General features: G+C 31.9%; 1 protein-coding gene across 3 annotated transcripts in view; it reads right to left on the minus strand.

The window, feature by feature from the left end:
* The window catches only part of LOC126889519 (serine/threonine-protein kinase tricornered), a 675,111-nt gene that overhangs the window by 472,930 nt on the left and 176,358 nt on the right, over positions 1-25,823 (minus strand). The window contains exon 1 of one of the 3 annotated variants that reach the window (XR_007700062.1): positions 17,678-18,030. The exons of the other annotated variants lie outside the window; for them this stretch is intronic. The gene's annotated coding sequence lies outside the window, so the exon portion shown is untranslated. Of the gene's footprint in view, positions 1-17,677; positions 18,031-25,823 lie in introns of those variants that run through there. 3 annotated transcript variants of the gene reach the window in all.

Genomic DNA, 25,823 nt, shown 5'->3' on the forward strand with positions numbered 1-25,823 from the left:
ACTTGTATAATAATTCCTATACCCAAATCAGCGACTGTCTTGATGGCACAGTGGCAAACATTTTTTTTCAAAAAAATCTCTCCTTTGTTGGACCGGCACTCATCCGAGGCACTGTAGTCGTTCGGTTTTAACCCATTTAGGCCGAGACAATAAACAAAGAGAAATTTGACAATTTATTTATTAGATTGGATCAAAAACACATAAATTAAGACTAATTTACAACCAAAAAGATTTTTTTCTCTCGTGAAAGGAAAAACAGATGGGTGCGTATTGCGTATACGCACCTTTGGCCGAATACGGGTACAGTTTGTAATAAAGGAACATAAATATTGTATGTTAAATGTAAATTAAATTTTAAGATGGAAATTTTCGAAACTTTTGGGGTGTAGATTAGTCTAGGCGCCAGAGGGGTCACCGTGTCCTTTTCAATTCTGATGGACAAACTAAACGGTTTCTTATGGATTTTTGGCTGCTGATTACGAATTTTGAGGGTGGATTTCGATCCGAATGGTCAAAAAATTGTTATAAACAATTTAATTGTTTATAAATTGTTTATAAGGCTCTGGCTCAGAAACTAAGAGATAAAAAATAATGTTTCAAATAAAATTTGTTCGTTAATAAAAAACGGAGAAAAAAACTCAATATATTGTAAAATTAGTGCACCGTGCAAATTGCAAAATAAGTATTTTTCGAAGATTTATCGATCGTAACTCGGCTTCCACGCATGCAAATGAGCCTCAGAAGGTCTCATTTTAAAGCTTCATTAATAGGCTTCCAAACAAGGTTTGTTAAAGTAAGTTTATTTTTGGTCAAGATATCGATATTTTAATGGCGCGCAAAGAGGCGCAAGATCGGCTCACAGTCAAGTAAGTATTTTTCGACGCTTTATCGATCGTAACTAGGCTTCTACGCATGCAAATGAGCCAATATATGATATCCATATAAAAATGGATCGAGTTCTTTTGCAGCATCATCATTTCATATAAAACGAGCATTTATGTATGTTGTGGCGGCATACACACAATTGACGTGCCTTGATGATCCTGCAAAATAACTAGATCCACTTTATATGGGCCCTCTGCACACTCTGAAGCCCCAGAAAGTTTTAGTTTTACTGCCGACAAGAACAGACTTAGTAGCACTATGTAACTGTAAAAATTGCTCTAAGAACTTATGCAGATGTAAAAAAGCTGAGATTCCCTGTATGTATCGATGCAAATGCATGAAAGAAAATGTTTGTAAAATAGTATTAATAAATAATATCGACTTACTTTTTAGTTATATTTCTGAAATATTAGTTTTTAATGTTTTTTTTCTCATTTAGTACAAAAAATAGAAGACAAAGTAAATAGAATGAAAGGGGATACGAGGTACAGTATGATGATTTAATTATAATAATTATATGATAAAATTTTATTGGTATCTTCAAAAATGAAAAATGAAGATAACGTATAATATATACATAGAAATTATAATTTGCATCGAGAACTTAGCGCGTGAAACTTTACGCGGTGAGCCGCGCCTTGCTCCCCAGAGCGCGCTATTAAAATATCGATATCTTGGCCAAATCTATTATCTCTTTAGTGGTTAGTGCCCTCTTCATTTCATATTTTGAGAATTTACTAAACGAAACAAAAAAAAATTCACTACTGTATACATTCACATGATAATAATTTAGCTTACCTCATTTTAATTTATATGGAATGTCAAACAAATAAACACAAGGAAAGTGTCAAACTGATTTAAGTTAAAAGTAAAACAAATATAACGTTTACAACACAGAGAAATTCTATAAATAGTGAATGAAGTGTAATGACGTCTACGGAAAAAAATTTAGAATGATTTCGGCCAAAGGTGCATATACGCACCCTTTCATATAAGAGATATCAGCTTTTATGACAGGTATCACAAAGGTGTGTTAACTAATTATACACTTACAGACAAAAATATTGAATATATTATTTTGAGTCTGTTTTTGTACACACATGACAAATGAATGAATTCAGTATTCATTCAGTTGAATGAATAGAAAAGTATTTTTGAAGTGTGTAAAATATATAATTCCTAGATGAGAGCTTTCGGCTTATAAAGCCATCTTCAGAGCTATGGTCAAAAACTATAAAGTACCAGTACTAAAGAGGGATACCATTTTTTATTATTGAAAAAATTTATTGAAAAAATTCCTCATATAGTAGAATTCCTTCTCTAAAGTTTAAGAAACTTGGAAAATATTTGAAAAATGTTTTCAGTCAGTCGCTGTCAGCCGCCTCGACTCCAGAGGGGCACCTGAACCATGTTCAAAGTTTTTAATGTGTTTTTTGTGAAGTTCTAAAGTGCCGTTTGTATATGGTTTTTCACTTTTAAAAAAAAATCAACCATCCTCCAAGTTTCTGTAACTTTGAAAGAAGAATTATAAGGAATTTTCTCAATAAATTTCTTAAATAATAAAAAATGGGATCCCTCTTTGGTAGTGGTACTTTATAGTTTTTGACCATAGCTCTGAAGTTTTGTAAGCCGAAAGCGCTCACCTAGGAATTTAATATTTTACACTGGCGAATGGATTTAGTGTCCGCAGTCATATAAACCCAAATAAACAACAATATTTTACACGTTTCAAAAGGAAACTCTGTTAATAGCTTAACTTAGGGATTAGTCGGGAACACTGAAACAGGGGAAGTTTTAATTGTGGAACAGGTTAAAAATTTGAAACGTTAGACTAAGAAAACGTTCCATGTATTTTGTCGGACAGAACTTCCAATTGATTTGTTACCATTTCATTAAACTCTCATGCAGAAATCAGACTTGTGTTTATCACCAACTGGGCATTTTAATGAGTGGAACACGAAGAACATGTTAAATGACAGGAATTTTATTGGTGATAAATAGCACTCTGATTTTTGCATGAGAGTTTAATGAAACGGTAACAAATCAATTGGAAGTTCTGTCCGACAAAATACATGGGGCGTTTTCGTAATCTGACGTTCCAAATTTTTAAACTGTTCCATAATTAAAACTTCCCCTGTTCCAGTGTTCCCGTACATTAAAGTTTGTCCGACTAGACACCGTTAAGCTAGTAACAAATTTTCAGCTTGCTATTAATCAACTTTTTTTTGGTACGCGGGATCCAGGCCTATTCATTTATTATACTTAAGAGGAAACAGTAGCGATCAACAGGTAGCGAAGACGCGTTCCAAGATTACGGCTGTAATTTTGAATATTTTTTCGAGTCATTTGGCACACGTATTCGTAATATAATAAAGAATGGCGGTACAGAGCCCAATTTGAAAAATATATTAATATGTGGAAATTACTCTGTAATTAAATACAATATTAAAAAAACGAGCCTGTACCGCCATTAAGAAGAACAAAAAAATACACTTTCTTTAAATAAACTTTTTTATCCGATGCCTAGATTTTGTGTCATTTTGGAACTACTAATGAAATAAAAAATTTTAGTAGTTCCAAAATGACACAAAATCTAGGCATCGGATAAAAAAGTTTATTTGAAGAAAGTGTATTTTTTTGTTCTTCTTAATGGCGGTACAGGCTCGTTTTTTTAATATTGTATTTAATTACAGAGTAATTTCAACATATTAATATATTTTTCAAATTGGGCTCTGTACCGCCATTCTTTATTTTATTACGAATACGTGTGCCAAATATTTCGAAAAAATATTCAAAATTACAGCCGTAATCTTGGAACGCATTTTGGCTACCTGTTGATCGCTACTGTATCACCTTAAAACCAAAATTATATAATATTATCAAAACTTTATGTTTCTTGTTATAAGACGTCGTTAATAGTACGATTAGTATTCATTAGTACGATATTCAATTTAAAACCTTTTCTAAAATAATAAAACACACATTATTCTTTATGGTAGAGATTGAAACGATGATATTAATAAAAGATTCCACATGTCATACATAGATTAATAAATAACCCATACATGAAATTGTTTTTTGTACTACCGTTACCATACAATTCGTTAATTTTACTTCAAATAAAAAACGGATCTACAGTTAAAGTTAGAATAGAGATGTAATTTTGAATAGAAAAAATACAATTCAGTATCTGACTATGTAAATAATCAAATCAAAAACATTTTGTGAACGGTCAACTGTAATGATCAATACACTTTCTTCCTTAACCCATTAGCGCCGTGCGTTGCTTTAAAGCAACGGCAGACATGCCTGTATTTGGGAGGAGCTTGAAGTCATAAGACAGTCATAAAAGAGGTGTGACCTTGCAAATTCCATCAACCACAATCGCTCACACTCGGTTATGCCTATCTATTTGCGGTGTTAAGAACTGTTTGTAAGTTTGGTGCATTTGAAGTTGAGCATAATATTAGAACGTGAAAATAATGGACTTTCGAGTTGAGTAAGTACCATAATTTCGATATAAATGAAACTTATTATTTATATATGTTAAATTTGTGTTGATTATACTTCTAACAAAACATATTTTAAATAATTTATATGAATTGATCAATAACTACTTGTCAGTGCCTGTTGTAACCCAGCCGTTGCCTTAAAACAACGCTAGGCGCTTGTACTACCTATATTTTAAATTTTATCATTTTTGTTCTAGACGAGGATTTTCGCTTGCTCAAGCCCTTGATATAATTTATAATGATGAACTAGGTGGCGATATTTTTGTAGAACCTCCAGATACAAATAATGTAGACACTGATGAGAATTAATATGAACCATTCGCGAAAACCGAGTTCCCAGAGGATGTCCGTTAACTCCTAAAAATGAGTTTCTGAAAAAAGATCGAGGTTATTTTGAAACAGCTATTGAACAAAATGATGGACAATTATATGTCCGGTGGATGGATCATCCTGCGGCACTCAAAAAGTAGGTCAAGTAAGAAGATTTTCTCAGAAACTCAAACGAAACGTACTTGTTTCTAGACCCAAATTGATCGCCAAGTAAAATACATTTATGGGAGGAACTGACCAAATGGATCAGAATATAAGTTGCTACCGGATCAGTATTCGTGGCAAAAAATGGTAATGGCCAATTTTTACGTGGATGCTCGATGTTGCATTACAAAATAGTTGGATATTGTATAATAAAACGGACAGAGAAAAGGTATCGCAATTAGATTATATAAGAGAGATTGTAAGCACATATTTAGCGAAGTATAGTGTACTTAGTAAAGGAAGTGGAAGACCGCCGGCTTCCTTGACAGCACCTGTCGACAGCCGAATATCGGATGACATTCTTTTGGACACCATACCATCAATCATTTGATACAGTACATTCCAGATGGGAAAAAGAGAAGATGTGCGTCTAAAACATGTAAATCTATCGTTAGAACAATGTGTTTAAAATGTGATATTGGACTATGTACTTCTTGTTTTATACCGTTTCACTCTCGATAGTGTAAATTTTTATAATTAATCACATCGAATTACATTTTTTTATGAATAAATATCTATTTTTCTTTTATTGCCTACTTTATTGTATCCCAAATACTTTAATTTTTTGGTTTATTACTTTCAACAAAAACTAGGTAGTGTAAGCGCCTAGCGTTGCTTTAAGGCAACACTTAATATCTCAGAAATGGAACATCTCAGAAAAAATATTTTATGAAGTTTTTTATTATTTAAACACAGTTCATTATTAATATTGCAAAAAATAATACAAAATCAATAATTTATTAATCTCGGCGCTAATGGGTTAAGAATCAAAAGACGGTATCTACTGTGTTTCAGACCGAAACTTCTACATCGTTTTTAAAATTTGACATAACTTGTTTCTATCGTAAGGAGATAAACACCACGAAAGTAAAGACTATAACAAATGTAATAATAATAAGTAAAATTTCATATACATTATAGCTTGTTCTTTCTGAAACACAGCCAGCAAAAAGACTTTACAGGGTTACCACATACCACATGTTACTGAGAAACAAACACTCCATGCATGGAAACAAATTGATCATCTGGATTGTACTCAAAATTTTACCACATTTTTCGTACACTTGATTTATTCAGTCAATCAAACTACAGTTAAACTCCGAAAAAGGGCTGACTTTTTAGCTTACAAACATTTATAATAACTTTGACATCTTTTACATACCACGCTTGTAAGTATGCTTAATGAAAAGATGGTGAAAACACAAACTCCAAATAAACAGAATCTTCTATGACCTAATAACAAGGAACCCACTTAGACAAGGCGAAAACGGCGGGCTCGTTGAAAAAAATATTCCCATGAGATTTTTTTGCATATTCACATTTGTAATTTAGACCATTGTGGACAAAAAAGATCTCTTCTAATTTTTCTCCAAAGTTGATGGTTTTCCAGTTATAAGCAATTTAAAATTTGAAAAACGCAAAAATGGCCATTTTTAAGACTTATTATTAAAAATGAATAACCATTTTCAATTTCGTTGCAAAACGAAAATACAGCCGAACCATATTCTAGTCCAATCAGAGAGTGCAGCAAGCACCTCTACCGGTTTCGAAACTTATTAGTCTCTCATCAGGAGGCACATATGCTGCTCTCCCCGATCCAACCAAAACAAAGCCCCGGCATGCAGTCCCGGATTGCAACGAACGAAATGGCATATATGCCCTAGCGGCAACTGCTAGCAAAAAGACTAAGTTTTCACTCTAATGGCATATAAAACAACATAATGCTATTCTACATCCCACCAGAATGAAAACAATGGAAACCTTCTCTGGTTACACCTCCGAGGCTTCTACAATTTGCAAGCCATACGGATGCTGAGACTAAGGAAGATGAGGGAATTCTACAATTTGCAATTCACGTCCAATCTGCTCAGCGCGGTAAAGTTCCAACGAGAATAGTTCCCTTCATACTCCAATCAGAGTAAATGTAAATCAAAAATATATAACCATTTTCAATTTCATTGCAAAACGAAAATACAGCCGAACCATATTCTATTAACTTTTATAATAACTCGGTTAAAAATTATTATTATGAAAGTCAGAAAGTGACTAAATCAAAGTTTAAAGCCCCCTCTAGATGATCCTGAAGAAATTTGTGTCATTAATTTATTACTAAGCTGTTATTTTTTATTATTAACAATAAGCCGTAAGAGCGTATTGGCGCAACTGTAAATGTGAGTGCGACTAAGATGCCCCATTGGACTGCCGGAATGGCATCTCTCTCGCACTCACCATAGACGGCCGCCTAATACGTGGTGACGCTCATTATTATTACTTAAAAATAACAGCTTAGTAATAAAATTATGACAAAAATTTCTTCAGGATCTTGTAGGGGGGGCTTTAAACTTTGATTTAGTCACTTTCTGACTTTCATAATAACTTTTAACCAATTTATTAAGCCTTGAAAATCGCCATTTTTCTTTTTTTTTTTCAATTTTAAATTGTTTATAACTCGAAAACGATCAACTTTAGAGAAAAATTACAAGAGACCTTTTTTTGTCCAGAATGGTCCAAAAAACCTAACCTCAACCTCAGGTTCTCAACCTTATTGAGTCATGTGCCACAATTGTCAAAAAAACAATAACAAATACAATGTACCGAAATTAGATAAATCGTTATTAAAGTTATTAAAGTAAAGCAAAAACAAAAACAATATATTGCAAAAATTTAAATAAATTGCAAATTGAACATAACAAAATAAAATAAAAACATAGGAACTAATAAGTTTAGCTGCTGCATGTGACACCCAAATATAGATAAATATACTTTAGTTACTGTACATTACTGTACTTTATTATTAACTTAGTCATTAAGAAACTCTTCTACTGAGTAATATGGTCTTTAGACAGTCATTTTAGCATAGTAGCTTTTGTCATTTTACGGAACTTGGGGAAAGATGTTGCAGATAGAAGTTGTAAAGGGAGCTGGTTTTGCGGAATATAATATACAGGTCATAAATTAAACCACATATTCTGGGACCAAAAATAGTTCGAATGAACCTAACTTACCTTAGTACAAATATGCACACAAAAAAAGTTACAGCTCTTTGAAGTTACAAAATGAAAATCGATTTTTTCGAATATATCGAAAACTATTAGAGATTTTTTGTTGAAAATGGACATGTGGCATTCTTATGGCAAGAACATCTTAAAGAAAAATTATAGTGAAATTTGTGCACCCCATAAAAATTTTATGGAGGTTTTGTTCCCTTAAACCCCCCCAAACTTTTGTGTCCGTTTCAAATAAATTATTATTCTGGTGCCATTAGTTAAATTAAATATTTTTAAAACTTTTTTGCCTCTTAGTATTTTTTCGATAAGGCAGTTTTTATCGAGTTGCGGCTTCTTTCTTAATATGTTTACATACAAATTTTATGAGGCTTTGTTCCTTTAAATCCCCCAAATGTTTGTGTACGTTCCAATTAAACTATTACTGCGGTACCATTAGTAAAACACAGTGTTTTTAAAACTTTTTTGCCTCTTTGTATTTTTTTGATAAAGTATCTTTTATCGAGATGTGGCTTCTTTTTTAATATGGTTCAAAATATACCTAAAAATGTAAATCATAAATAAATTTTCATATTATTACCAAGTCTCCATAATCGTACTTTACCATATACAAATATGTGGTGGATTTGACAAATATTCAAATATCTCGATAAAAACTGACTTTTGGAAAAAGTACTAAGAGACAAAAAAGTTTTTAAAAACTTGTGTTTAACTAATGGCGCTACAATAATAATTCAATTGAAACGTACACAAAAGTTTGGGGGGGGGGTTTAAAGGAACCAAACCCCCATAAAATTTTTATGGGGTGTCCAAATGTCATTATATTTTTTTCTTAAAATACTACCGCCATAACAATACCACATGTCCATTTTTAATAAAAAATCTCTAATAGTTTTCGATATATTGGAAAAAATCGATTTCATTTTGTAACTTCAAAGGGCTGTAACTTTTTTTCCGTGCACATTTGTACTAAGGTAAGTTATGTTCAATCGAACTATTTTAGGTCCCAGAATACGGGATTAAATTTATGACCTGTATTTTTGTTACACCCTGTATATTTCTTTACTAACGCAGTATATGGGTTCGGTAAATAGACATCAAATGTTGAATTTCTGGTGGAGTAGTCATGATGAGGCATTGCTCGGAAAGACATGTAGGTGTTTACGAATTAAACAAACAGTTTCTAAATCATATAAAGATGGAAGGGTTAAAATTCCGTGATCTTTAAAGTAACGTCTGCAATGTGTTGTTCTTCTGAGACCCAACAGATATCGTATTGTCCTTTTTTATTGGTAATTTAAAAATGACATCAGATTGTGCAGCTATACTAGAATCCCAAAAAGGAAGACCATATCGAAGATGAGACTCCAACAAAGAATAATATATGTTATTTCAGCAGATACTAAACTGATTTCCTTCGAAACGGATCTTGTAGCATAGCAAGCTGGGGCGAGTTTCTTATTTAACAAATTGATATGAAGGGACTATTTGAGGTTGCTTTCTAAAAAAATACCAAGAAATTTTACAGAATCAACGGTAGCGATCTGACTGTTATAGGAAGTAAGGGTTGAAGAGTACCTTTCTAGGATAATGCTACTGTCTTATCCACGTTAAAAAAGACCAGGTTTTTATCGTAAGCAGATCAGACGTTATAGTTGCATGGAAGAGTTGCAATAGTTGAGTTGCTCCAATTGATACTGGTATCATCAGCAAAAAATGAAAAAATTTTCCATCGATTTTTAAATTAGGGATGTTATTTATAGAGATAAGGAAAAGTAAAGATCCACATACTGAACCTTGTGGTACTTGACATACAATGTTTTTGAGACTACACTCAGTATCATTTGCTCCAACCAGTTGTTTCCTATTATCCAAATAAGATTGGAACCAATTCAAAGAAATACCTCGAATTCCGTAGAAATTTAGTTGTTTATCCAAATGTGGTGATTTACATAATCAAAAGCTTTGGCATAGTCACAGAAAACAGTGGCAGATAAAAATTATTGTTTAGGGCTGTTTTTCACCAGATTTTTATTAAGCCTTCTTACAAGCGCGTGGCAAAAAAAGGTCAAAGTTATTATAGATGTTTAAGCTTAAAAGTCAGCCCTTTTTCAAACATTTTTTATGACAAATTTAATAAAATATTGAATTTTTTTATATACCCTAAAAATTAAGCCTCGAAGAATCAATTACGATTTAAAAAATACCTCTAAACCTCTGGGATAAACAAATTGAATAACAAACTATTTGGTCGATTTGTTTGACATTGAGCACACTTTAAAAATTCATTAACTGGGACAATTTTGAATTTGAAAATTCTACATCGTTTCTAGTCTAGGAACCGAAGCTCTTCACCTCGCAATTTTTACAGAATATATCGATTTGCTTGAAAATTTGAGAATAAGTAGTGGAGAGTTCAAGGATCAAAATCTATATTATGCCGAAAGGCGCTTTCCTTGGTGGACATTTTTTATTATATTTTGATCGCAAATATTGATAAAAACTTTCATTTTGAGCAAAAAATGTTCTATACATTTTTTTGATAAAATTAATAGTTTTCGATCTATTCGCTATCGAAAGTGTTAGTTTTATATCGAAATAATCAATGTTTTTGGATATTTTACCACTTACGATTCACTCAATTTTTGCCGTAGAAATTTTTTTTTTAAACCAGCGTCTTGGGAATTAAATAACCTATTTCATATGGAAACAAATTTTTGTATCTCTGAAGCAATTATTCTCTGAAGCTCTATTCTGAAGAAAATGGTATTTTTTACCAAACTACAAAAATTTGTTATTCGCTTTTAACTCCAGTTTTTTTAAAACTAATCATTCTAAGCCACTCAAGTTTCTGGAATCTATTAAAAATACATAAATAAAGAAGAATGTATAAGGCCAATGACTAAAAATACCGCTAACTTACATTATTATGCTTCCAATTGGATTTCCCCTTATTTTTTCAAAAAAATATAATAATTTTTTAACCGTAACTTTTACATTTTTTATCCTAGAAAGTTTATTAAAAAAGAATTTTGTAGGTTTTTACAAAATCTATAAGGCTATTAATATTAGATCCTTTTAAAGTCCTTGGTTACAAAAAGAGGTGACTTTGAAAGGGTTGGTACAGCTGGTTTTTGCATGTTATTACAAGCTTTAATTGTCAATAGCTCACTTAATTTTTTACGGTAGAAAGTATTTTTGCAAACTAAGTTCTTAGGAATTAAATAAGCTACAATTTTATATTTAAATATTTTTGCGTATCTCTGATGCTAATCTTTCTATTCTGAAAAAAGGGCATTTTTTACCAAACTAAAAATATTCGTTATTCGCTTTTAACTCCATTTTTTTTTAAACTAATCATTCTAAGCCGGTCAAAGCTCTAGAACCTATTAATAATACATAAGTAAAGAACACAAAATAAGGTTATTGACTAATTTTAATTAGGGTGGTAAGTAGGGGGAAGTTTCCGATCACTTTTTCGCTGAAAAAAAATAGGGACTGACATTCTTTTTATTATAAGTCACCTAATTTTTTAGCTAGAGACTATTTTTTTATTTCTGAAGATAGATATTTTCAAATACTTTAAATTAGTTTGAACAAGTTACTCTCGAGAAATGCATAGTTTCCCGGCCTTTGACTTTGAAACTACAATATTTAGCATTTGACGAAGAAGAGCTAACATATAATAAAGCATAGCTCGATTACTATTGGTCTTAAAAAAAATTTAAAAAAAGGATTTTGTTTATTTTTTTAAAAGGTACATTTTTATTAAGCAAAGTTGTTTTGATAAAACGAAAATTTTTTGAGTTATTAGCAGAAAACTGATTAAAAACATTGATTTTTTCGATATAAAACTAACACTTTCGAAAGCGAATAAATCGAAAATTATTAATTTTATCAAAAAAATGTATAGAACGTTTTTTGATTAAAATGAATGTTTTTATCAACTTTTGCGGTAAAATATAATAAAAAATTTCCACCCCCAAGATGGGGAGGCAACCACCCCCATGGTAAAAGCGCCTTTCAGCATCATATAGATTTTGATCTTTGGACTATAAACTACTTATTCTCAAATTTTCAAGCAAATCGATCCATTCTGTAAAAATTGCGAGGTTTTGTTCTATTTTAAGCTTCATTACTTGGACTATTCCAAATTTTACATAACTTAGTTCTAACGGAAAGAGATAAAAACCACAAAAGTAAAGACTATAACAAGTATGTACTTATTAAATAGGAATTTAAAAATTATAAAATAAGTCAAATTTCATAAAAATATACACTATGGTAGGGGAGCCCAAGCGGGGATTTTTGCAGTTAGTCGAGCCAGTCAGATTATCACACGGGGAGAAACCTTGTACCCTGTAAATGTATCTCTATCATAATATATTGGCTCTTAATACAAGGGAGTTCGTTAAGTGGGGTCCGAAAAAAAATCTATCCTTAGAAAAACTTGAAATCGTCAGATTAAGATAAGGTAAGTACATGCAAAACAGTGTATATTTAAAAAATCTGACGATTTGAGCGGGGCGTAAGGAAAAAGACGAGTCACAAAATTTCACAAAAAAAAGAACGTCGCATCGAAAAACTAAATATTACGTATTCAATATTTTTCAAAAATCTATCGAATTATACCAAACACGACCCCCCGGAGGGGGTGAGGGGTAAATTTAAAATTTTAAATACGAACCCTGCGATATTTCGCGAAATGAACATCAGATCGAAAAACTGAAAAATACGCGTATTCAATATTTTTGTAAAATCTATCGAATGACAAACACGAGTGACCCACGGAGGTGGGGTGGGGGGGATATTTTAAAATCTTAAATAGGAACTCCCATTTTTTTATTGCAGATTTGGATTACTTACGTAAAAATAAGTAACTTTTATCCGAGACATTTTTGCGAATTATGGATAGACGGCGCTATAATTGGAAAAAACGATTGTTGGAAATGGAAAATTAAATTAAAAAATAGAAAATCCCCCACTTTATGAAAAACTAAGCTTTTTTGGTTTTAGGACCTACCCTTCACAACCTAATAGGTTCCCATAACGCAAATTTAGCATACTTTCCTCCCCTACTACTATACCTTGTTTATTTTGGGACACAGCCTGCAAAAAGACTTTACAGGGGTACCACATGTCACTGATAAACAAACAATCCATGCATGGAAACAAATTGACCATCTGGATTGTACACAAAATTTCATCACATTTTTTGTACACTTGACTTAATCAGTCAAACATACTACAGTTAACCCCCTAAGACATCAATATTTTATTATTTGTTTTTAAAAAACAGTTTAAAAAAGAGCTGACTTTTTAGCTTACAAACATTATAATAACTTTTGATATTTTTTGTGTCACACGCTTGTAAGTAGGCTCAAGAAAAAGCTGCTGAAAAAACAAACTTTCCAAAAAAATAGAACCTTCTATGACCAATAACAAGAAACCAGATATTGCAGCTGACAGTTCTCCCCTTCATTTTCCGTGGCGGTATTTTACGAGTACCATCACTTAAACGGGTTGTAACTTTTTACTCCTTCGCTGTACATGCTATCTATAAGTTGGAGCATAAAATTTGTTGTACAAGATAAACATTTGTAAAATGTTCATCTAGAATTCGTTCAATTTTCTGCTTTTAATATTAATAAACAATGGAAATATGATTTTAAGAAAAAATGCTATCTTACTTCCTATTAGTCATAGAAGGTTCTGTTTTTTTTTTTGAAAAAATGTGTTTTTCCACGGTCTTCTTATTGAGCCTGCCTACAAGCTAATGATATAAAAGATGTCAAATTTATTATAAGTAAATGTTTATAAGCTAAAAAGTCAGCCCCTTTTTAAACTGTTTTATAATAACAAATTTAATAAAATGTTGAAGATTTTTAACCCATTTGGTCCCACTGTACTCGTCTAAGTACAGCAGCAAAAATGGCCTATTTAGTAGTGACACATCTGGTAAAAAAGTGGTACTCCATGTGTATGTCCGATTCTATTAGGAAGTGTTCTACTAGATTTTTACAAATTATACCCTAGGTGGCGCTCTTCTTCGTAATTTTTGCCGCAGTAATTATAACCTAACCTCGATATTTCTGTATTGAAGTGCTTGTTATTTTGATATTATTTATCATTTTTTTAACTTTTACTGTTGTAAGGGTAAGTACTAGTAATGTTTATTTATTCAGTATAAGATTTTTTTTATTATTTTTGTTTTTCTGTTACAAAATAGACCTGTACTCATCTGAGTACAGGTCATCACTTTAGCATCAGATGACCTAGCGAAATCCACTCATAAAGATGTATCGGTGGTAGTTATTCCTCCTGAGATTGACTATCAAACTGACAATGAGGACATAGATGAGATGAGATGATCTTCAGACTCAAAGCTTTCCGAATGTCGTTCCCGGAGAAATGGAGGTTAGAAGACAATCAATAGAGGAGTAGAAGAAGACAATCTTCCTCTTGCCATTAGAAGAGAAAATTTACTGAAGGGTCAAAATAAAACCAAGGAATCTGACTGGACGAAAGAAATTACTGACATCAGTATGACATCTACAACAGGTTACGAGGGTTGTCTGGATAATATGAAAGAACAAATCTGAGGTAAATATCCTATAGAAATATTTGAGAAATTTTTCGACAATGAAATTATTTAATATATTACACAGTAGACAAATTTATATGCCGCTCAAAATAATAATCATCAATTTCATGTAACGCAGGAGAGAGAAAGATATTTCTGGCTATTTTACTTTTTACTGGATACCATAGATTGCCACGAGAACGCAACTACATAATATTAGTGTTTAGATGGGGATCTTCAGATTCCCCTCGTGACTAATGCAATTTCAAGGAACCGTTTCCAAGATACCTACATTTGGCAGATAATCCAAGATACCTACAAAAAATACCTACATTTGGCAGATAATTCGCAAATTGATACAAGGGACAGAATGTATAAAGTGAGGCCTCTCATGAACAAACTAAATAAAACATTTCAACAATTTGGCATATTTCACAGACTTATCAATTGATAAAACGATGATAAAGTATTTTGGGCATCACTCATCTAAACAGTTCTTAAGTGGAAAGCCAGTAAGATTCGGGTACAAGTACTGGATGCTTTGTAGTTCAACTGGTTATTGCTACAATTTTGACACATATTGTGGAGCATCAGTGGATAAATCGAAAGTCGCGGCGTTGCCTTTAGGATCACAAGTTGTTCTAAAAATGCTTGATGTCGTTGATGTGCCTACTGACCACGAAGTATTTTTTGACCATTATTTTACTAGTTACAATTTGATGGAAACTTTAAAAGAGAAGGGCTTTAGAGCAACAGGCACAGCAAGAGAAAATCGTATAAAAAAATGTCCTTTGTTACCTTCCGCTGTAATGAAAAAGAAGAATCGTGGATATTTCGAATATCGCTTTGACAAGACAAGTCTACTACTTTTTGTAAAATGGAAGGACAACAATGTGGTCACAATGGCATCAAATTACGATAGTATTGAACCACTTTCAAAAGTGAATCGTTGATGTGCTACTGCCAAACGAAAAATTGATGGACCCCAACCAAAACTTTTCTCATCATACAATGCTTCAATGGGCGGTGTTGATCTCTTTGACCAATCGGTTAATAACTACCGAGTCAGTATACAAGGTAAAAAATGGTGGTGGCCAATTTTTACCCACATGCTCAACTGCTCTTGTTAACTCGTGGAAGTTACAAATATTTGCTGGAAATAAAGAAATGGATCTTTTGGCTTTTCAACGAGAGGTAGTACGTCATTATTTAAGAAGTTTCGGGAAATCTACTTATTCTAGAAAACGACTGGCAGGATCTGTACCAATTAGTCTAAAAATGGATGAAAGCGGTCATTTTCCAAAGAAAATAGACAAACAATTTCGATGTCGCTTATGCCATCAAAGAGTACGTTGGACTTGTATAAAGTGTGAAGGTACTATGTGTAATGAACGTGATTGTTGTGTACCATTTCACAGTAGTTAGATTATAATACAGGATGTACCCAAGTATGTACCTATATTGTAAGAAAATAAAATATTTTCATTTTTACACAATGTTTTATATTTTTGACTCCCGATCAGCCCATTGTACTCGTATGAGTACACCTACTTTTTGCTAAAAATTTAAATTTTTTATGTCAAATAACAATGAATTTTTACTATTTAACCCAGATCTAACAAGGACATTCAAAAAAATCAAGTAATATCGAAAAAAAAAATGTCGTGGGATCAAATGGGTTAATGCACTTCAATTATGCACCTCAAAGAATCAATTGCAATTTACAAAATACCTCTAGAGCAGCGGTTCTCAACCACCGTGTCGCGACACACTGGTGTGCCGCAAGAACCTATCAGGTGTGTCGCGAGATTTACGAATACGATATTTTTTTTATATTTTTCACTTGTTATAATATACCAATCATGTATTCAACCATTTTTTAACTATTAGGTATATACCACGTTATAGGAAAAATACTAAACAGAATTTTAGAACTTAAAGACGAACTACTCGAATTTTTTAAAACAGAAGATGGCCAAAGTGACTTGTAAAAATCTTAAAAACCCTCTTTGGTGTGCTTAGTTGGCTTACCTTTCTGACATTTTTAATAAGCTAAATTCTTTGAATGCAACGATGCATGGACGAAAGGAAACCATAATATCATCAACTGATAAAATAAGTGCCTGCTCCAAAAAACTGACATTCTGGAACTCGGTTATAGAAAAAAACGATTTGACTACTTTTCCCGAAACCTTTATAACTTTAATTAATTTGAAATCTGAAGAACAGACTCTACTAAAGTAGAGCATGAAAGAGCACTTATGTAAGTTGCAAGAAGGGATAACTAAATACTTTCCCTCTGTCTTGAGTGCTAACTGTGAATGGTTGATTGCACTTGACGAGAACAACGTAAACAAGGCAGAATTAACCTATTCTGAAAAGGAACAACTTATTGAAGTGTATTCTGACACAGTTTTAAAATCAAAATTTAGTGAAGTAGCTCCGGATGTTTTTTGGATTTCAGTTAAGAATGAATACCCAAAATTAGCAAAGATAGCAGTATCCCTTTTACTGCCGTTTTCGACCTCGTACTTATGTGAATCTGCATTTTCTGCGATAAATAATATAAAATCTAGCTACTGGTCTCGACTACTTGATGTGGACAGCGAGCTGAGAGTGTGTCTGTCTACAATTCGTCCTTGGATAGATATACTTTGCAAAAGTCATCAGGGTCAAATTTCACACTAATTTTATGTATTCTTTCTGTTTTGTTTTTTGCTTGTTATGTTCTTACGAAATAAAAAATAATATGCTTAATATATTCATCTGTACTTACCTACCACTAGCAAAAATTTGTACATATAAGGGTGTCGCGAATCTGTAAGGAGAACGTTAGTGCGTCGCTGAGCAAAAAAGGTTGAGAACCGCTGCTCTAGAGTGACTGTTGGTGCAGATACAGTTGTTGATATAATCGCTCTCCGGGATAAATAAATTTAATAACATAACTATTGGGTCGATCTGTTTGAAATTTAAGCACACCATACAATTTTTAATTTGGAAATTTTACATCGCATCGCTTTCAAAATTTGACATTTCTTATTTCTTATTACTTATTTCTATTGGAAAGAGATAAAAACCACAAAAGTGGAGACTATAACAAGTACCTATAACAGGAATTTAAACGTTATAAAATAAGTAAAATTTCATATATACTGTACCTTGTTCCTTTTGGGACACAGCCTGCAAAAAGACTTTACAGGGGTACCACATGTCACTGATAAACAAACAATCCATGCATGGAAACAAATTGACCATCTGGATTGTACACAAAATTTCACCACATTTTTCGTACACTTGATTTAATCAGTCTAAACAAACTACAGTTAACCTCCTAAGACACCGTCCAACACGATGCACATACGAACAATATCTACACTAACAGGACCCAATGATTTTTCCAGGTCAAGTGCACGAAATTGATTTAATACCGCTACTAAACATTTTTCCCACAAACAGTTTGTTTTTCGTGACGGAAATCGATGGAAATAATGTCACGAGGAATTTATAAACGTTTCTAGTGGTATCACACACCGGCGAAGCGCGAATTTCAACTAAAGGACCGAAAATTATCGCGGATGTGCTAACTTATATTCTATTTCATATCTACAACCAATTAAGGTACTGGCTTGACTATATTTGTTTTAATTGAGCACAATGAACAACCAACGCACTGCCGATATTTTTATTTATGTATGAGCTATAATACAGGCACGTCGTAGTTCGTATTATAAAGTGTATCAATAAAAATAAAACTAAACCCATAAAATATGCAATGAAGATTAACGCAATGTATTTATGACTTTTATATGTTTAGCATTAAATTTCCGTTTTTATTGTAGATAATATTACACATAGTTTCAAAAGTTATGCATCGCCTAAAATTATACTACTCATTTTCATAGTTTATTTTTTCGTGAACACATTAACAGATTCCGCTTATTTTTTATATTAGATTTTTCTTTAGTATTTACACATATCGGCAAGGGTTTACTGAAATTTTTTTGTGCTTATACCGGGTGGAAGAATAGAAATGTTTTCCTTCTGTTAAGTTTAAGACACCCTGTAGGGAGGAATAGGTACAAAGGTGGAAAAACATATAAATTATGTTGTAGTCTCATATTTTATGAACATTTTATTTTTAAATTTTTTTTATAATAATAGTCTCCCGTTTTATACCGCTTACGCGGCTTTGGGTTTATAGCAGGGTAATATGCTCTCTAGGGCCTACGGCATACAAGGAAAGTAAACAGGGCCAGTGCGACGCTTCAACCGCCTATTATTAACCCTGGTTTACCCAAGGTGCTCATTTTATTCAGGCTGAGTCGACCTTGGACGTATAGACATTATTTAAAATGTCTAGATCATCGATACTCAACCTTTTTTTCCCTGAGCCACATAGTAGCTATTGCCACAGCTGGCGGGCCACAATCTAGGTGAAGTAATACGTATACAGTATGGTGCAAATGAAAGGAATAAATTCGTTATTTCGTAAACCGGCGACTTCAAGGAAAAATCCTGAAACAGGTCGATTTTTACTTTTAAATTATGATTTTTTGACATATATGTTATACTAGTGACGTCATTCATCTGACTGTGATGACGTAATCGATGATTTTTTTAAATGAGAATAGGGTTCGAGTGCTAGCTCATTTGAAAGGTTATTAAATGCTCTAATCAGTCATATAAACATTTTTTGAATATTTCATTTTTGAATATTAGGAATCGTACAGGTATGATGAAGCAAACAACGTGAGGAACAAGTAAGCGCAACTGTTGAGAGCTTTATAGTTATTCGGTACTAATTTCCAGAATTCCTCATATTGATTTGCGTATATTTTTTCTTTAAAAATTGTCTTCAGATTTGTATCTTTCAAATCAATTAGTTCATTTGACAACTTTGTGCTATTAAATCCCAATGCCGCAAGTTGTGTAGTAGCCTCTACTTCTAAGTGCCAGGGATTTTCCACTTATAGAAGACATTTCCTAATTTTTCGCAAATCGCTAAATCTTTCCTGAAATTCATTGCTCAAGGAAACTAAGTGATTAGAAATAGTAGCACAGTTTTCTGGAGATACATCAATTCCATCTTGTTGACCTTTTACCAATGTCGCAAAGTTATCCAGATCTTTTATATTTATTTCCTCGATGTACCTACATCTTGTCCTCGAAAGCAAATACTTTATTCTTCGACTACGAAATAATTTTATGTTTACCTTTTAATTAGTGCAGTCACTGAAGGTTTTCACCTCCGATTTCGTTGAACCTCCATCGATTTTCATGAAAATTGGTGAGTAGTTAGACGATACCTCAAGGAACAAAGGTGACATGATGCCAACTTGCGCTTTTACCCTGGGGGTGGATGCCACTCATTTTCTGGGGTAAAAATTATTTTATTAAAAATAATACCACAAATCGATAGAGGGACAAATTCTAAGAAAAATTTGTTATATTAAGTTATTAACATAAATCAATACTTTTTGAGTTATTAAAGATCAAAGATTTTATTTTTTTCGTAAAAAAATGCATGTTTTAAAGCTGTTTTTCACGTATAACTCAAAAAATATTAGCTTTTACAAAAATGTTATTCTTACCAAAATTGAAGACAATAAAAAATTTAATACAATATTCACTCAAAGTACTAAAATAATGTTCATTCAAAGTGTGTTATGGGTAATTGAATGTATATTTTTTTCGATGAGTACTCAAATCTAAGTATTCAAGCTTAAATAACGGGAAAACGATACATTTTATAAAATATACCTGCTAAACACTTATCAAAGTACTTTAGAATACCTAACAAATGAGCTCAAGAAGAAGTTAATAGCATCAAAATTAAGCAAGTTATGATGAAACTAAGAGAACCCTTTCGAATTTTTTAGGAAAAAGTGAAAAATAAAACATACGCCATTTCAACAAAAATTAAAATTTATAGTAATCTTTACAAAAATTTCTTTGTATTAGCATAAGTAATGATTTTAACAATTTTCACCGGTTTAGAATGCGTATTTTTGAAAAAAAAGATATAATTTAAAAAAATCAGAATTTTTAAAATTATCGTCATTTTCATTTGCTTTTGATAATAAAACTATAAAAATTTTCAATATACGCAAATAATGGTAAATAACCAAATTTTAGTTTTTTCTATATCAAATATTATATCTTTTTTACCATTTCTGTAGGGTGAAAAATAACCGAGATAGAAACGTTTAAAACTTAAATTTTGCTGCGAGAACCATGTAACCATGGCCATTTAATCTTTGATTTTTAAAAAAGTAAGGGGTTTAAAAGATTAAATTCACCGCGTTTTAATAGTCTTTGGAATTACCTTTCAAAATGTTTTTAGGTGAACCTGATATCTTAAAAATTAACGGAGTTATTAAAAAAAACGATAACATTTTTTGGAAAAATTTTTAAAAGATAAAGTTTGAAAAATTTTTGGACCATAAATTTTAATGCTATTAACTTTTTCGGTATCTCATTTGATAGATATTTCTATGTCCTTTCACAAATATTTAATAAGTTTATGTTATAAAATGCATCATTTCCCCGTAATTTAAGCTTAAATACTTAGATTTGGGTACTCGCCGAGAAAAATATGCATTCAATTAACTATAACTCACGTTTTATTCAATATTAAAAGGTGTTTTTAGTAAGAAGTTTATTTAATTTTTTATTAGCTTCAATTTTGGTAATAATTTTTTTGTAAAAACTTATAGTTTTTGAGTTATCTATGAAAAATCGGTTAAAACATGCATTTTTCTTACGAAAAATTAAAATTTTTGATCTTTAATAACTCAAAACGTTTTGATTTATTTTAATAACTTTATATATATGTAACAGATTTTGCTTAGAATTTGTCCCCCTATCTAATTATGTGGTTATTTTTAATAAAATAATTTTCACCCCGAGAAGGGGCGGCATCCACCCCCAGGGTAAAAGCGCAAGTTGGCACCACGTCACCTTTGTTTCTTGAGATATCCTTTGACCACTCACCAATTTTCATGCAAATCGATGGAGGTTGAACGAAATCGTAGGTAATAGCTCATATCCACCTTCAGTGACTCCACTAAATTTGTAAACGACGATTAAGTTCGCCAAGTTTTCCTGTTAGGTCGCAAATAGATGCTAAAAGCCACCATCAACTATCTTACTCAAGTTCAAAATAATTTTATCGTTTACAAAGCCCATTAGTTAGCCTTCGGGCCACATGCGGCCCGCGAGCCCGCGAGCCGCGGTTTGAGTATCACTGGTCAAGATGTTCTCGCCGGCGCGACGCTGGGATTCGATTCCCGGCCTACCTGCGTGGAGATCAGACATCCTACCGCCTGAGCTACACGAGCCGTGTATTATTAGATTAAATTTTTCTGATATATTTAAAAACAAAATATATTTTTTCTGATCTCTTCAACATGTGTTTTAACTGAAAAATACTAAACTAACAATAATAAATAACAACATTAACAAAACTTAAAAAACAGAAAGAAATATAAGGTAAATTAATATACATATCTAATATCGCGTGTTGTTTCTCTTATTCTAATAACACATTGACTAGGCATGCTGGATATTAAGCAGGCTATTGTATTTTGATCTATGGAGTTTTAGATAGCAGTAACCATAGTTTCTATATCTTGCAGGGAAACAGGAAGGGGTTGACGAAGTCTTAATTGTCTACCGACAATATCCTATAAGTGATTAATACTAGTCATATCGAGACTGTGAGGGGGCCAATTCAATATCTGAATATTTAGTTCACTTAAATATGAAGTAATGACATGCGATACGTGATGTCTTATTATACACTAAGATGAAATCAGTTCCTACATAAAGTGCGAAAGGAACAAAGTGTTCAAAGAAAGAAAATCTGTGTAATCTACCTGTGAAATCTGTGAAAGAGACACGTAAAGACACCAAATCCGTACTTACTCTCAAGGAGATTCCACCCCAAAACATCACATAGCCTCCATTAAACAATCTCGTCTCTCTTATTTTGCGCTGTGCATACCGCTCACCTGATCGACAAATAACTCTTATCCTATAGGTGTTGACCAGAACTGTTTACGTTATATGCCTTTCTGTTTGTAAAGTTTTGTCAACTGTTTTTTTTTATTGTTAATTTAAAACGTGAGACTACGTAAGACCACAAAACGTTAAAGAGTCAGTGTACTTTCATATCTAATGAAGCCAGGGAATATAATTTCGATAGAGGGGTCCATTTTACGTATCTGGGGGTTATTATAGATGAGAAAGGTCATGAAGAATCGGAGCTGAATGCCAGATTAGCAAAGGGAAATAAAAAAGATGGGAAGCCTAAGACCACTGATGAAATTCAAATATGTATCGAGAAAAACAAAGGTAAGGATGTATGGTAGCGAAGTATGGACAATGAAAAAAGCAAATATGGAGAAATTGGAAAGATGGGAAAGGAAAATACTCAGAGCTATATATGGAGGCAAAAACGCGGCTTCATAATTGCACAGAGAGTGAGATAGATGGAACACGTGATGGGAATGGAAAGGAAGAGGATGCCAAAGATGATCCTAAAACGGGGCCCAATCACGAAAAGAAGGCCTAGATAAAGATGGTTTGACAGCGTACAGGAAGATCGCATAAATGAAGGAATTATTAGTTGAGAAGAAAGAGCAACAAACAGGCATGAATGGGGAGAACAGTAAGTTAATTTAGTAAACAAGGAGCATGATTGGATAAGAAGCCACCTCACTATAAGTTTTGAAATATGTAAGTAATAACATTATTGTATTATATACTCAGTGACATTAGAAGTGTTACACTCAGAAGGAATCATTTCTTGAACTTAATTTTTTGACAGCACAATAACTATATTTAACTATAACAATATCAATATTTTATCTTCTATAGTTTTAAAAAAATAAAAACCTTATTTTGTAAAAGGTATATGTATTTAAAATCCCTAAAAAGGGCTGTATCACAAAACGTTTTCGGAATCAATATTCCATCATCAGTGTTATCACCTAAAATAAGTACCTATAACTCTATAAGTAAAACAAACGTGAGGTTAAATTTTGACAAAGGTGAAAAAAATTGAATAGATAGTTATACTTACAGGTTTACATGCTTTAAGCCACCAAAATGTACGGGTAAAAACCCTTAAATAGATTTTCAACAATTGGGGTTACATTATATTATCTAATTTTGAAAGATGTTTAAAATATTTCCAGATTAACCCCTGGCATCACATGACATCAACCATATTGGTTGTAAAATTTAAGGTAGACCTTACATGGCAGAGTTTAGGTGACAACTGATCGGAATGACCCCCGGAAGGATTTCATTACCAGACTGACACCGCACCTTGACAGAATCTAATATGTGTAGTTAATTCAGCCAAAAGAATATAAATTTTATGTTAATATTATATTTGTTGGGATTAAAAATAATTTACCCTAAATAAGTATGATGGATGAAAGTTAAATTATAGAATCAAACAGAAGTGAATTAATACTTTCTTTAGGGTAGGCAATTATCATTACATTAGATGGGAAATTATGTTATTGGGTAAGCCGATGTTATGAGCTTAATATTTGGTGTAATTTATTAATAGGCGGATCTAACAAAATAGATAAAAATATGATATACAGTATGTCCCTGTGAGTTGTATCCATATGGAAAACTTTTTTATTATTAATTTTACGAAAAAAAGTTATTCTTTATAAAAAGCTCTGCATGGTCCAAAACCTACGATTTAACCATCAAATATCAAATTTTTTGAATATTATACGAGGTATGTCAAAAAGTTTGAATTTCACTCAATAAAGTAGCTTTATTTTTCACAATATTGAAAATTGCTATTATGAAAAGTTGTTTGGAATTGAAAACTGTATTCTAGTATGCAATTACATCCTTCTAATTGAATTTTTTTTTTGAAAAATTATGGATAACTAACATTATTTTCAGTTGTTTTAATTCAGATAACTCTTTTATTGTTAATTTTACGAAAAAAAGTGATTCTTAATAAAACGTTATACATGGTCTAAAATCTAAAATACAACCATCTTATGTCAAATTTTATCAATTTTATACGAGGTATGTCAAAAATATGAATTTCGCTCAAGAGTAAAATACGTTTATTTTTCACAATATCGAAAATTGTTATTATGAAAAGTTATTTAAAATTAAAAACTATGCAAAACTATGCAAAACTTATGTAATTACATCCTTCTAATTGAAATATTCTGAACTATAAAGGTACTTTACTTTTGATCTAAATTTATCTTTTTTGACATACCTCGTATAAAATTGATAAAATTTGATATAAGATAGTTGTATTGTAAGTTTTAGAGCATCTAGAACTTTTTATTAAGAATCACTTTTTTTCGTAAAATTAATAATAAAAGAGTTATCAGAATTGAAATAACTGAAAAAATAATGATAGTTATCCATAATTTTTCAAAAATTTTTTTTTCAATTAGAAGGATGTAATTGCATATTAGAATATAGTTTTTAATTCCAAACAACTTTTCATAATAGCAATTTCCAATATTACGAAAAATAAAGCTACTTTACTCTTGAGTGAAATTCAAACTTTTTGACATACCTCGTATATTATTCAAAAAATTTTATATTTGATGGTTAAATCTTAGGTTTTGGACCATGCAGAGCTTTTTATAAAGAATAACTTTTTTTCGTAAAATTAATATTAAAAAAGTTTTCCATATGGATACAACTTACAGGGACATACTGTATATTTAGTTTGGCTGAAGAAATATGTATTACTAGATGTGAATATAAATGAGAAAAGTATTAATGAGGAGACTGAGAAATCCAGAGACCCGACATTAAAGTATCTGACAGGAAGGATATAAGGTTATTGGTGTGTAAGAAAGGAAAAAGAAGTGGTGATGAAAGAAGGGATGTAAGTTTATATTGGTGAATTGGTCTGTTACAGAAAATTAGACTGTGAATGAGGTTTAATGAGTGTGATAAGTCATAGGTATCACTTATCGAAAATGTGGTTTAGAGTCGAAGTGTAAATGAAGATGGATATGTAAAGAGGAATAGATGAATAGTGGATATCTTGACTATGAGAAAAGTTGGCGATGTAATGGAATGAAGTCTCGATTAAACGATACATGACGGTTGACGCAATTAGGACTATTTTGTTTCTCGTTGACTATTTCTAGGTCCTCATACAGGTCCAATTTTAGACCTAAAATTGGATTATTTACTGAATTAACTAATATATTATATTATTTACTGAATTAACTACACATATTAGATTCTGTCAAGGGGCGGTGTGAGTCTGGTAATGAAATCCTTCCGGGG

Source organism: Diabrotica virgifera, chromosome 8, assembly GCF_917563875.1.
Source record: "Diabrotica virgifera virgifera chromosome 8, PGI_DIABVI_V3a".
Taxonomy (NCBI): Eukaryota; Metazoa; Arthropoda; class Insecta; order Coleoptera; family Chrysomelidae; genus Diabrotica; species Diabrotica virgifera.